Genomic DNA, 13,250 nt, shown 5'->3' with positions numbered 1-13,250 from the left:
AATAAATGGAGCTTGTGACAGTTTCTAGTATGCATTATCTACTGCTATTCGAGTGTCGGAGGGATTTCCTTTTTGGGGCTAACAGACTATTGGTGGTACTCCCTTCCTCCAGGGTTTTCTTGGGGTTGCAGGATGCAATTAGATAAAGAGGAAAAGTCCTGAGGAAGGTGGCACTTATGTGGGTTGCTGGTCCAGCACCCTGATTGCCACACCACCATCAAGAGAAGTTTTGTTTTGTAAATCTTGAGGCTATAAACAAATAAGGCTTCACAATTTAAAAAATTTTCATTACAGATTGTACCCTTATAAAAGGAGTCTTTTCATGCCTTTAATTCTGTTTAATTTGATATTTGTATTATCATCATGGCTTTTTTCTTTATTAAATATTTGTTTCTGGTCCACAGTTTAACTTCCCTGTACCATTTTGGGTTAGGAGTCTGTATATGCAGGATACAGTTGGGTTTACTTTCTGACCGCGTGTGAGAATTCTCCCTTTTGACAGGGAATCTGCCTCTGGTCATTTGTTTTCTAATAGAAACATTGAGCCTTTCGACAACTTCTTTTCTGTTTACCCCCCCTATGTATTTTTTTTCCTTTTATTTTCGCAGTCACTTGTTAAGTGAATGTCAAGCCTTCAGTTTAGCTCTTTTTGTTCAACTTTTTAGAAATATTCATCCCTTTTCCCAATTTTTAAATTCAATGACTAAAAGGTCCTTTTTATGTCATTCTTGGGATTAAGATTGATTATATTTCCCCCCTCACTTGATCTCTGATACTCTAATTTGGGATTATATATCTGGACTATTGTCACTATTGAATCCTTTTGCTACATATCTTTAGTTTTGATTCTGTTTTTGTGTGTGTGTTTGCATCAAACCAAGACTCAATTCTGATTTCTGTTTTTAATTCCTTGCCACAATTTCCCAATGACTTCATTTTTTCCAGTGAGTTGCTATCTTGAGTCCATACTTTAGTCTATTACTTTTCTAGTTTATTTTACATCTGACAAATAGAGTTGATGTGTTCTTGTATTTCAGTGAGAGCATAAATTAGATTTGTTATGGAAATTTCTTTTGCATCTTACAGCATGTCATTCAATGTTTGCTGTTTCCCTGTATCATGTAGGAAGTGGGGGGGGGGGGGCGGGCGGGGAAGAGAATGAAAGGTGCCTAGTGTTGGGTGTGAGCAACCATGTGGATGACATCTCATTTGGATATTCCACTGTGGATATGTGAAGTCTGAGCTATCTTCTACATAATTCTCTGGTGGTATATTAAATTTAAAATTCACTGGAGATATAAAGATAGTTGTCACCTTTATATGTGTGCTAAGTTGCTTCAGTCGCATCCAACTCTATGGAACCCTTTGGACTGTAGCCCACCAGGCTCTTCTGTCCATGGATTCTCCAGGCAAGAATACTGGAGTGGGTTGCTATGCCCTCCTCCAGAGGATCTTCCCAACCCGGGGATCAAACCCACATCTCCTGCATTAGAGGTGGATTATTTACCATTGAGCCACCAGGGAAGCCCTTATATATGGGTCTTATTTAAAACTATAGGACTCTAGAGTTCATCAAATGAGGATAAAGAGAGAGAAGACAAGACCCAGTCCTGAGCAATGCCAGGGTTCCTGGGTAGGAATACATCGATTCGGGGTAGGGGCAGAGTCATAATGAAGCAGCTGCTACTGCTGTTTAGTCGCTTAGTTATGTCCAAGTCTTTACTGACCCCATGGAGTGTAGCCCACCAGGCTCCTCTGCCCATGGGATTGTCCAGGCAAGAATACTGAAGTGGGTTTCCATTTCCTTCTCCAGGGGATCTTTCTGACCCTAGAATCGAACCTGAGTCTCCTGTATTCGCAGGCAGATCCTTTACCACTGAACCACCAGGGAAGCCCATAAAGAAGCAGAAAAGGAACCAATTATGTAGGAGGAAAAGTAGGAGATAATACGTTACAGAATCCAAGAAAGGCAAGTGCTTAAGGCCACTCATTACTTTCAGTATAGCATGAAATTAGCCACTTAGACAATCTAGACTTGCTAGTCAAAATGAACTTCACCAGCTGAACATAAAGTTGAATACAAACTGGATGAAGCAAAGTGAGCAAGCATCTAATTAATATTTGGAATACCAGGAAAAAAAAAATAACTGCCTATTCTCTAGCATCCTTCATTCAACCTATGAGCACGGGTAGCATAAGTTTTAGGTCAAATGTAGAACAGTTGAGATTTTTGTTTTAAAGTCTTAAATTATATCTGAACATCTGGTTCTGGAACCATGCATTGTTCACCCATTCTAGTAGTTTAAATAGAAAAGGTAGTTAATGAATACTCAGAGAATCAGGCGTGGAGGCTCTGAAGTTAGGAGGAAAATAAAAATTATATTCACCAGGGCTCCTCAGAGGTACAGGCCCATGACTAAACATTCATCCCACACTTCTCATCAAGGACAGTGACCTGGCTGTTGGTAGGAATGTAAACTAATGCAGCCGTTATGGAAAACAGTAAGAAGATTCCTCAAAAAACTAAAACTAGAATTGCAATGTGATCCAGCAAGCCCACTCCTGGGCAGAGATCCAAATAAAACTATAATTTGAAAAGACCCATGCACCCCTATGTTCATAGCAGCACTATTTACAAAAGCCAAGGTAAGGAAACAATCTAAATGTCCATCAACAGAGGAATGGATAAAGAAGATGTGGCGCATATATACAACGGAAAGCTACTCAACCATAAAAAAGAACAAAATAATGCCACTTGCAGCAACAGGGATGCAACTACAGATTATCACACTAAGTGCAGTACGTTAGAAAGAGAAAGACACCATACGATGCCGCTTATACATGGAATCTAAAATATCACACAAATGAACATATCTGTGGAACAGAAACAGACCCAAAGACTTGTGGTTGCCTAAGGGGAGGGGGAGGGAAGGACTGAGAGCTTAGAGTCACCAGATGCAGAGTGGTATGTATACAGGAGAGATAAAAAAGAAGATCCCATTGCATAGCACTGGGAACTATATTCAATATCTTGTAATAAACCAGAATGGAAGAGAATATGAAAAGGAATATATATATGTTTAATTGAGTGAGTTTGCTGTACGGCAGAAATTAACACATTGTAAATCACCTATACTCCAATAAAATTAAAAAATAATAATTGACTTTAGCCTAAAAAAAAAAAAAATGGACAGTGACCTGAGAAACTGCCGTGAAATCCGCTGGCTGACATTACAGATTCTGCAAGACCGATACTTCCCTCCCAAACTCCCCCTTCTTTCCAGTGAAAGGGACTCTGTGCTCCATCCTTCCGTGTCTTGCTTTCTAAAGGGAAATCTGTGGGGCCGTTTTACTTCCGTGTCCTAACTGCAAGGAAGGCCAGGAAAGCAAGTTCCCTTGCATTGGTGAGTCTCACAACGTGGAAAAAATAAAATATAGGAAGGGTCTTCAAAAGGTGCTGAAAGCCACCAATAAGACAGAAATACAGAAAACAGATTGAATCCCAGTAGTCACCGGAAGCCTTGGTCATAGGAAAACTGGGATAACAGTCTTAATCTACTTATGTAATCAGTCTATGTTCATTTCTTCTCATAGCATTTTAAGTTTGCTATCTTGCTAAAAAATTATTTTTAAAATTTTGATTTTTACAGCACATAGGAATAGCAAACAAGCATGATTCTTAATTCTCCTAACTTGCCATACCTGTCTTTTCTTCTTTTTTATTTAATCCTTTCAAATGTCATTGTCTGGGACTGACTCTTGAGGTGGTGATTTGAAAGCAGGAGGTTGTTTCGGGGGATTCTCTTGGTAATAACACCTGTAAAGGAAGTAGAGTAGAGACTTCCTTGGTGGTCCAGCGGCTAAGACCCCAGCTCCCAAAGCAGGGCACCTGGGTTTGATCCCTGGTCAGGGAACTAGATTCCACATGCCGCAACTAAGACCTGGCACAGCCAAATAAATAAATACATTAAAAAAACCCATTTTTAAAAAGGGAGAGTTGGGTCGAGGGAGAAATAACAGCGCCACCTGCAAGGTGTATGAACGTTTCCTCATCCATAAATGAGAATCATGTGTAAAGAAGCTTTGTGATAAAGTGAGGCTGGTAGCTCAGGTGGTTAAGAGTCTGCTTGCAATGCGGGAGACCTGAGTTTGATCCTTGGGTTGGGAAGTGCCCTGGAGAAGGAAATGGCAACCCACTCCAGTATCCTTGCCTGGGAAATCCCATGGACAGAGGAGCCTAGCGGGCTACAGTCCATGGGGTTGCACAGAGTTGGACACAACTGAGCGATTTTCACTTTCTTTCAAGACTGGAAAAGGCTGGGTTACACTAAGTAAAACAGGTTTTTCATCCTTTTCTTTGTTAACAGAATTTATGCATTGTGAATCTTTGACAGGAGTAGACAGAATTTTCTGATTTATTTGACCATGAATCTCCTTTTTTTTTAAAAAAAATTTAAGCCACACACTTTTGGGAAATGCTGGATCACCCTAATTCCTCTAGCCTTGGGGGCCTTGCAGTTGATGTACACAGAATTAAGCACCCTCCATAGACCTGACCTCGATGCTCAGATAATCCTCCATTTTTCCTTATTAAAACTAACTTTTATCTTATGAAAACTATCTTATTAGAAGATTTATATAAATGAAGGAGAAATGAAAAGCATACACAGCCTTACCATCTGCACATCTTTGTTAAGACCTGTGTGCATATTCTTTCATAATTCAAAAATGCATATTTATAGTTACTAAAATATGGGATTGTGCCTTAATTTATTTTATGCCCTGATTTTTCCCTGAATAATACACAACAAACAGGTTTTCATTTGCAAACCACATACCCACAAGATCATGTTTAATGTCGTATGGATATCTTGTAACTTAAGTCATTCCTTACTTTTGGACATTTAGATTTGTCTACAACATTATTGGGGCTTCCCTTGAAGCTCAGTTGGGAAAGAACCTGTCTGCAAAGCAGGAGACCTGGGTTCGATTCCTGGGTTGGGAAGATCCCCTGGAGAAGGAAATGGCAACCCACCCCAGTATTCTTGCCTGGAAAATCTCATGGACAGAGGAGCCTGGCGGACTACAGTCCATGGGGTTGTAAGAGATGGACACGACTTAGCGACTAAACCACCACCACAATGTTATTATGCAAACAATTCCCTTATTAACAATAGTGCTGTAATGGGACTGCCCTGGTGGTCCAGTGGCTAAGACTCTGTGCTCCCAGTGCAAGGGGACTTGGTTTGATCCTGGGTCAGGGAACAATGTCTCACGCTGCTACTGCTGCTAAGTCGCTTCAGTCGTATCGGACTATGCTGCAATTAAGAGTTCGAATGCTGCAACTAAAGGTTCCGCACGCCTCAACTGAGACCCAGTACAGCCAAATAAATAAAAAAAAAAAAAAAAAGAAAGCTCCTAATAAGCACAAATATTAAAAAAAAGTGCTATAAAAACCTTCCAGTGTCTAAGTCTTTTAATACTCCCTTAACAAGTCTCCCTTATTTTAAATCTCCCTTAACAAAACTTCCTTAATCTTAGAGAAGCTAATTCAACTGTCTTATGATTCAGTTTTCTCCTCTCTAAAATGGGACTCTTAAGAGAATCTCCCTTATGGGGATGTTACGAGGCTAATGTGCTGTAGTCCATGGGGTTGCCAAGAGTTGGTGATCACTTATTGTGGGGGAGGGAGCAGCTGGTGAATGTGAATGGGAGTGAGGGCAGGGCCACACATTCCTCTTCAAAGAACTTGTTATTTAAAGGAATGGAGACATGGTGAACTGTGAGGGTGAATCACAGATCAAGTTTTCAGTTTTGTAACAGAGGAGACTCTTCTGCGTAGAAGTCAGAGGACAGAGAGAATACGTCAGAAAATTATTTCGGCTTACATTCCTTCAGAGGTTACTTGGGATGGCCTTTTTGCATCTGTCATCTTAAATCTCCATGAGGCAGATTAATCTCCATCTTAAGCTTCATGAGGCAACAATAAGCTTTATTGTTTTACCAATAAAGAGAGCGAAGCCAGAGTTATATAACTTGCTTAGTCACAGAGCAAGCAGGGTAGTCCTTCAGCCTAGTAGATGGACTGTAAAGTCTTGGCTTGTTTTTTATTTACTAAATAAAGATGATAGAAACGTGTTCTTCTTCCTCCCATCCAAGAAATCCAGTACACATGTGGGTGGTACTGTGCATGTCCTGGGGTAGGCGGCGAGGGTCCGAGACCACTGAGAGACCTAGGGTGAGCTCACGCTGCTCACGTGGCCGTTTCACCTCCTGACTGAGTCCGGGTGTGCCTAGAGCACTGGGCAACATCACAGTGAACGCACTGAGCTCTTGGTAGAGCTTTCTGCATCTCTGCTGGATGTGGCCAAAGCAGCCAGAACGCTTGGCAATTGCATCCAGATGTTGCCTTTAGCTGGAACGCAAACAGCGTCTACCTCAGCCTCTTTCTGGATCCAACAGAAGAAGCTTTGGGTTTGGTGTACTTCTTGGTGGATTTGCTGACATTTCTTTTCATTTAGGGCCAAATGTTCTGAAAGCAGAACCTGCACTGTATTTGTCAAACATGCATAAAAACACAAACAAAACTCATGTTTGCAAGCCCCAAATAAGTCCTTCTTACGCCTTAAGTGCCTCTGGAAACCATCCAGAGCCACAGTGGGTACACTGTCTGAACAGTCCTTCATAATTGTATATGCAAAGGCTGCATAGTCACGGTTGCGCAAATGTCTCTAATTGCCTTTGATTACATGGCACGCTCTGTCCTACTCTCTTGAAATGAGGGTTCTTTATAAACCAGTGGCTTCCTAAATTTGATATAGGTTCCCGTGGAGTGAAATTCTGTACAATGGAATTTTCTAATTGGAGCTGGGAGGAAAAGAGAGGGAGGAGAAATGGAAGGGAACACCAAATTCTAAACCGATAAAAAGAAAAATACAAATGTAAATTATTACATCCCATTGCTTTTCTCCCAAACAACTCTGTAGGCAGAATAGAACTGGCACTTTGGCTAAGTTCCTGCTGGGTGGTAGACTTGTGTAGCCTTTAATGACATCTGATGCTTCTTGGAGCCTTGTTGGATAAATAGAAAATTCAAAAGGGCCAACCGTAGGCAAGACAGAAGATGTGGGGGAATGTGTCTCATATTGTCTATTCATGCCTTCATAGGGCCCAGTATCATCCTCCTGGTCCATGCTGGGGATGGGGGTGAACAAGACTTACGAGGGACCCTAGTCACCAGATGGTTGTTGTCCGTGTGGACTGTTTGGATGGGAGCTGGAGAACTCCTGGGATTACCTCACACTAGATGACAAGGAGTAGTGGGTTGCCCACTGGCAATTATAGAAGGCGATGGAAAGGACAACAGCTTAGCACCTGTCCTGGTTTACTCAAAACTGTTCAAAACTCATGGTATAAAGCTGAGCTGGGACTTCCCTGGCAGCCCAGCAGTTAAGATTCTGTCTGCCAATGCAGGGGACACAGGTTCAACTCCTGGTCCGGGAGGATCCCACATACTGTGGGGCAACTTCCCGTGCCCACAGGAGAAGCTACAGCGAAGAGTAGCCCCTACTTGCTGCAACCAGAGAAAGCCCGTGTGCGGAACAAAGACCCAATGCAACCAAAAATAAATAAATATATATATACACTTCTGTAAAAGCTGAGCTGATTCCTGCCTTCTCTGAGTCCATTCATGTCCCTCAAGGCTGGGCCTACATTTTTGCTTATGTATTTTATGTAGTCTTTCACATCGGGGGGAAAAACTAATCGATGTAACAAGCATAGAGACTATGCTGACAGGGAAACATTTTACAGGCTCTACACTTTATTGCTTATACCGCGTTTTCACCCAAACATGCTACATGTGTTCAAGCAGGAAACTTAAAGCCAGCAGTGATACAACATAACCAATTTTCTCTGGAGTCTGAAGAATACTGTTGGCCACACAGTGTTTAAAAAAATCATCTTTTTCTGAGTCATAGGTTCCTGGCTAAAATTTTTTGTAATGAATTGAGCCTGAATTTCCCATTTTGCAAAAGGCAACAAGAGTACCGATCACACAAATGGAATACATATAACACACCAGAAGACACAACTGCCACGAATCCTCCCAACTGGTACTGAATCCCAAAACACTTCCCAACACAAAAGGATCATAACGACAGACACTCGTCAGAACCAACTGGCAAAACAGCAGAATAACAGTGCTCGCAAATGGTCCTCAACATCAGACTCATGTCAGAACCATTGGCAAAGATGCCCAAATAGCACTTCGTGCTCGAAAGAGAAGTTAGCCGTCTGCTCACCGACAAATGTACTGGGTCACGGGGCTCGTCAGCTTGTCCAGATGCATGATTCCATTCCACCAAGGAGACGCGTACGCTGCAGCCAGTGCTGAGCAGGGGAGAGACAGGGAGACTCTCCCCCCAAAAATGGTCTCAGCAGCAGCTGGGAACATTGTCCCAAACCACCTGCCTGGGAGCAGTGACTCCTTGAAGGCTTCCCGGCAAGTCATCATGGCGGCAGCTCCGCTTTGGGGAAAGCCCAGGAGCCAGGTATCGCGAGAGCACAGCCTCACGCTGGCGCCAAAAACTCACCTAAAGTGGGTTCAGGTGTTTGCCACTTAAAAGCCAATACAGAGGCAAGTTTGTTGGAAAGGAAAGCTTTATTTTGGAGGCTAGCAACCAGCTGGGGGGTAGAGAAGGTGAAGGGAGGGGGCTCCATGCAGAAACAGCACAGTCAGCTCCGACAGTCATCTTGGTACTGGCCGTTGGTGGTCTGATCAGTGTCGTCTTGCTTGTTTTAAGAACAGTTAGTCTTCAGTTCTGGGGTCGGTTTGTTCCCGTTTGTTTGGGGCCAGTTCTCAGGATTGTGGCAGCTTACTACACGCCTACAGTTTGATCCTCATGTAGTTAACTTCTTCCATCTGGTGGGGGTTTCAGTATCTACAGAATAGCTCAAAGGATGTGGGTTGTCTTCTTCTCCTGTTCTCCAGTGTCTGGTGTCTTGTAATATTACGTTTCAGACAGAGAAAACTGCTCAATAAAAAATGCAACTCTACTTTTCTTAACTGTGCTCTAGACCATAGCTTTTTTGGTTAGTATTGTGGTTTTCATTTGGGTTCCTCAGAGGATAAATCCAATCCAGCTGTTCGGAGTTGGGGAATGCAAAAGTTCAGCCAGTGGGAGTGGGGAGCATAAATACGTGTCTTTACAATGAAATACCATGTGTTGAGCTGTGTGCACAATGGGCACTGCATTATGGGCCTTTTGAAACATTTTATCCTCTGACAGATATTCAAGAAACATATTATTCTTGCATATTAACCAATGGGGAGACTATGTGTCTGAAAGCATCAGAAACTTTCCAAGCCTTGGAATGTAATCAGATTTGTCTGAATCCAGAAGACATGATTTTTCTGATAATGGTTTGACTCATTTTAGAATTCCCAGGGTCTGGCCTCCTGCCCCCATTTTCCCTTGGATTCCCTTTCCTTAACTCCCAGTTCTCAGTGACAAGTCCTAGGGTGATCCTCTAGCATACTGAAGACTGATCTGATAGCAATAATTTATACTCTACATTGCTGATGTTGTCTCTGTTTTGGAATGCATTTCGGAAATGGGGTTTTGGAGGCTAGTTCTGTGTAGAACTGTTCCGAAAGGGCCTTTCAGATGTCTGAAGATGCTGGAATAAGGTTTGCCAACACTGCTGGTTACAGAGTTTTGGTGAACAATAATGAGGCCAAGTGATTGCAAAGGGACTGTGTTGCTGCTCCAATATCCCCTGAGGGGCTGGACCATCTTCCCAGTTGCCCCGAACATTGGCTGCTAATGTTTCACACCTGGAAAGCGGTCCTGGGCTGAGGGAAGACACCTGGCCTGAAGAGCTAGGGAAGTGACCAATATGGGAGCATAAGCTCCGTTACTTTAAGAAGTAGTTCTCTGTAGATCAGGACAAGGCCAGACTAACTATACCTGAGCCTCTTTCTCTTCTCTTTGTTCCTCAAGTTCTTCACCTATGAAACAGAAATAACAATAGTTCCTATCTCCTAGCCTTTTAGGGAGTATTAAGTGAGACAGACAATCCATGTGTATCACTCAAGGTTCAGTCAGAGAAGCAGAACTACTTTAAGTTACATAGAAGACAAAGTTATTATAAAGACTGGAATATGCAACTGTAGAAAACGACAGAGGAATCTATGCCAGGCTGTGGTCTTGTCTTCTAACGTTGAGCTTAAAATAGCTTTTGTTAAGCAGGTCGGCAGTAAGATGGGAGAACTGGGTGTGGTTGAGAACAAAGACAAACTGGAAGCCATGAGAATAGACTGGAAGGCATGTCTGTCTCTCCCCACCCACAAACTCAGTGCCATGGCTGACATGCAGGAGAAGCTGGTTCCCTTCACCAAGAGCCATAGATGCCTCTGGAGAAGCTGCAGGAAGAAACAGAGCAAGAGTTGGAGGAAGTGACAATGATCACATATGACAGCTGCCATAGTGTCTAGTGCCTCGTACTGACCTTTGGAGCATAAAAAATATGGTGACTGCCTCACTTCCATATTTCATGTCTCTTGCAGAATTTCTCTTGTGACCTGCACTGACCTGGAACCCCTCAGGAAAGGGAATTCTGGGAGATGTAGTCCCAGCTTAGCTATGTGGTCACAGTGCAAAGCCTATGAAGGCTCCAGGAGTGTTAAGAGACTGAATGTATAGCATCATAATAAATGTTAAGTATTGGTGTGGCTGCATGATGAGAAGACAGAGGCAGAGGGTTTCTAGTCTGAGAAAACCAGGAATAAGGGTAGTGGTCCCCCAGGGCCCACTGGAAGTTCACATTTGAGGTGGAGAGGGTTACTCTGCAAGCTGGAAACCTTTCTGCTTCTCGCTGTCATAGCTGCCGATACTGTCCCAAGCTGGCAAGTTGGACTTCGCCTTCTCAGAGTAGTCTCCCCCTCCTGATGCATAAAGGCCCTCTTCTTAGCCCCTCTGGAGCTCTTTTTCTTCTGATTGCAGAAGAGACTGTAGGAAGAGGCTGGCTGTAGCTATAGAAACTCAGCTCAAAGCAGGATTTTGTGTTCTCCAGGCAGGTGCCACAGCCTTTGGTGCTCTGGCTTACGGGCTGTGCAACGTGATTAGCTCAGACTGGTTTTTTTTTTAAGATTTTTTTTTTCTTGATATGGACCATTTTTTAAAAAGCCTTTATTGAATCTTTCACAATATTGTTTCTGTTTTATGTTTTGGTTTTTTGGCTGTGAAGCATGTGGGATTCTAGCTCTCTGCACCTCCTGTGTTGGAAGGTGAAGTCTTAAACCACTGGACCACCATTCAGGCTCTCGACTCATCAGTGCAGCCCCTGCCGCAGCAACATCAGCCCATCCCCATCCTGTCCCATAAGACTCCTAATCATGGTAGGAGATGGTGAGCTTTCTCCAAGAAATTATAAACAGGCTCTCTGGGGATCCCTGCAGACACTCCGAGCATTTCCATGAAGCACTGGTTGGTCTTCACATATAAACTGAAAGTAAATAGAGTGAAGAATCTGTACAAAGCCCTCTGATTTGTGCCCCCATGCCTCAGTTTATTTGTAGGGAAGATAAGGTTGTCAGCCACCTTCCTCAAAAGGCTATTCAGAGGTTTCATACTGGAGACTTGACATTTATTAACTAGGGTTAGATGAAACCTCTGATTTAATCTCCAGAAAAAAATGCTTTGAGTGTTTTAGTCATAGGGACCATATAAGCATGAAGAATTTTACCCATAGCTCTTGAAGGAGGCTGTGGTCAGTCAACAGGGGCATGGGCCAGTCCTTGGCATGTTCTGTTTATAGCTGCGTCCAGACAAGTGGAGAATGAGAGGAGATCAGTATATACTAGGTTGACTTATTAACTTTTCACTGTTCACATACTGAACAAATATATTCCAAAAATATTTACCATAGAAGAGGATAGAATCGTTTTGGTCAACAGGTTACAATTGGACTGCAGCTTCTTAATAGGGTAAGACCACTCTTGGGGGACAAAACTGTAAACATTGTTGAGCCTTCTGTGTGCCAGTCACTACACTATACGCTTTCATATAAACATCTCCTTTAATTTGCTCAATAGTTCTTCCAGGTGAGTATTATCAATATTATCTTTGAGGCTCAGAAATGTGCATGACCACAAGCTAGGGGCTTCCCTGGTGGCTTGGTGGCAAAGAACCCACCTGCAATGCAGCAGACATAGGTTCAGTCCCTGGGTCGGGAAGATTCCCTAGGGAAGGAAGAGGCAACTCACTCCACTATTCTTGCCTGGGAAATCCCATGGACAGAGGAACCTGGAAGGCTATATAGTCCCTGGGACTGGGAAAGAGTTGAGCATGACTTAGCTATTAAACAAAGACGATGACAATACAAGCTCAGCTCAGCTCAGTTCAGTCGCTCAGTTGTGTCCAACTCTCTGCGACCCCATGAGTTGCAGCACGCCAGGCCTCCCTGTCCATCACCAACTCCCGGACAAGCTAGGTAGGAACTAAACCAGAGCTCCAACCTAGGCTGTATTAAAAAAAAATCCATGCTGTTCTCACTGTATTATGAAATACCAATAGTTGCTTCCTAGGTCAACAGCTGTATTATTTAGCACTTACTTTTTATGTTATTTTTGCAACAAAGAGGTAATCTAAGTAAAGAGAAAACAACCTTTTATGGACTATAGCAATTATATTTTAGAGTACACAATTATTATTAGTTCTTGTTAGTATACTAATAGTATTAATTATATTAGTATAATATAGAATTAAATTATTTTTATATCTAGGCTTATAAAAAAGCAAATAATGTTACTATTCTTGTACATTTGTGAAACAGATTCTACTCCTTGAAATACAGACTAGTAACAGATGAATTCTTGCAAAGGGGAGGCCAATTGCATCTAGCTCTGGGAGGGAAGCTCCAGGGATCTGAAGGATACAAACATTAAAGAGAAAGCCGAAGCCTGATGTAAGAAAGCTTACTTGTGCAGTAAAATCACAGTACTTCAGGTCATTCCATTCCTCCTGTTTGGTTTAGGGGTGTAATGCCTATTTCTCCTGGAGAAGGCAATGGGACCCCACTCCAGTACTCTTGCCTGGAAAATCCCATGGACGGAGGAGCCTGGTGGGCTGCAGTCCATGGGGTCGCGAAGAGTCAGACATGACTGAGCGAATTTACTTTCACTTTTCACTTTCATGCATTGGAGAAGGAAATGGCAACCCACTCCAGTGTTCTTGCCTGGAGAATCC

General features: G+C 42.7%; 1 protein-coding gene across 1 annotated transcript in view; it reads right to left on the bottom strand.

Moving 5' to 3' along the window:
• The window catches only part of LRRFIP2 (LRR binding FLII interacting protein 2), a 197,413-nt gene extending 188,858 nt beyond the window's left edge, over positions 1 to 8,555 (bottom strand). The window contains exon 1 of the mRNA XM_055558732.1: positions 8,304 to 8,555. The gene's annotated coding sequence lies outside the window, so the exon portion shown is untranslated. The remainder of the gene's footprint in view (positions 1 to 8,303) is intronic.
• Between the last annotated feature and the right edge of the window lie 4,695 nt (positions 8,556 to 13,250).

Source organism: Bubalus kerabau, chromosome 20 (assembly GCF_029407905.1).
Source record: "Bubalus kerabau isolate K-KA32 ecotype Philippines breed swamp buffalo chromosome 20, PCC_UOA_SB_1v2, whole genome shotgun sequence".
Lineage (NCBI taxonomy): Eukaryota > Metazoa > Chordata > Mammalia > Artiodactyla > Bovidae > Bubalus > Bubalus kerabau.
This window is presented reverse-complemented; position numbering and strand designations above follow the sequence as displayed.